This window comes from Apium graveolens, unplaced genomic scaffold, assembly GCF_009905375.1.
Source record: "Apium graveolens cultivar Ventura unplaced genomic scaffold, ASM990537v1 ctg5859, whole genome shotgun sequence".
Taxonomy (NCBI): Eukaryota; Viridiplantae; Streptophyta; class Magnoliopsida; order Apiales; family Apiaceae; genus Apium; species Apium graveolens.
Window position 1 is genome coordinate 16121 of NW_027419127.1, and position 1196 is coordinate 17316.

The 1196-nt window shown below is 40.3% G+C and overlaps 1 non-coding gene across 1 annotated transcript; it reads left to right on the forward strand.

Annotated features, from left to right (window-relative positions):
* The first annotated feature begins 274 nt into the window (after window positions 1–274).
* Window positions 275–382, forward strand: LOC141702901 (small nucleolar RNA R71). Its single transcript, XR_012567290.1, has one exon. It is a non-coding gene; the product is annotated as a small nucleolar RNA R71 (small nucleolar RNA).
* Window positions 383–1196: the final 814 nt, after the last annotated feature.

The window sequence follows — 1196 nt, forward strand, 5'->3', positions numbered from 1 at the left end:
GATCCTCTCCTATAATCCTTTAATTTAAATCCTTTTTATCCTGTTACCTTATACTCAATTCTCTCCGTATCTTGTGGATTTCCGGGAAAAAAAATCAAAGTGTTCGGAATTGGATTCTGACGATCTTTACATACACTTATATACCACATAGAGTACTAATAATATCCCATAAGATCAATAACAGAACCCCTACATAGCGTGGCATGAACAGTTTTCTCATTCAGCAAAAACACTATTCATAAGGGTTTCAGAAATTTCCAAAAATTGGGGTTATTACACATGATGTGGACATTTTCTCAACATTTCCTTGTAGCGTTCCCAAGCCTCGCACATAGATTCTGTAGGTTGCTGCGCAAACTGAGTAAGAGCACTCCTCATAGCAGCAGTCTTTGCCATTGGATAAAACTTCACCAGAAACTTTTGCGCAAGATCTTGCCACGTAGTGATGGACCCAGCTGGTTCAAAATGTAACCAGTCTTTAGCCTTATCCCTCAGTGAGAATGGGAAAAGCCTAAACTTGATAGCCTCATCAATCACGCCATTATACTTAAAAGTGCTGCAGATCTCGACAAAATTCCTTATATGCATGTTGGGGTCTTCAGTTGCCGCTCCTCCAAAAGAAACAGAATTCTGCACCATCTGAATAGTGCCCGGCTTGATTTCAAAGGTGTTAGCTTGAATAGCCGGATGAAGGATGCTTGACTGAATGTCATCAATTTTAGGCCGAGAAAAATCCATAAGAGCTGGATCAGCTTGAACAATACAATCTCCCATGTTTACTGGTTCTTTCTGCTCAGTTCCTGAATCCGAATCCTCAAAATCTAACTTCTCCGGAGTATCAAGAACTTCGTCTTTCTCCTCAGCTGTATCTAAGGTCCTCTTGCGAGCACAAGAACGAGTTTGCATAAACGCTTGCTAAAGTACCTGAAACACAACCGAAAAGAGTAATTAACTACTACGTCCTAATCACTGAGTCCTAATGACCAATGATGGTAAGTACATAAACTAAACAAATACGCCGAGTCCCCGGCAGCGGCGCCAAAAACTTGTTAGGGCGAAATCACGCACTAATATTCACGCAAGTATACGCGTTCGCAAGTAATATAGAATACTTTCTAGTTCGTTCCCTCAGAGACTCAGACTAAGTTATTGTCTAATTAAACTCACTCACCAATGTATGATTAGTTTTCAATGTT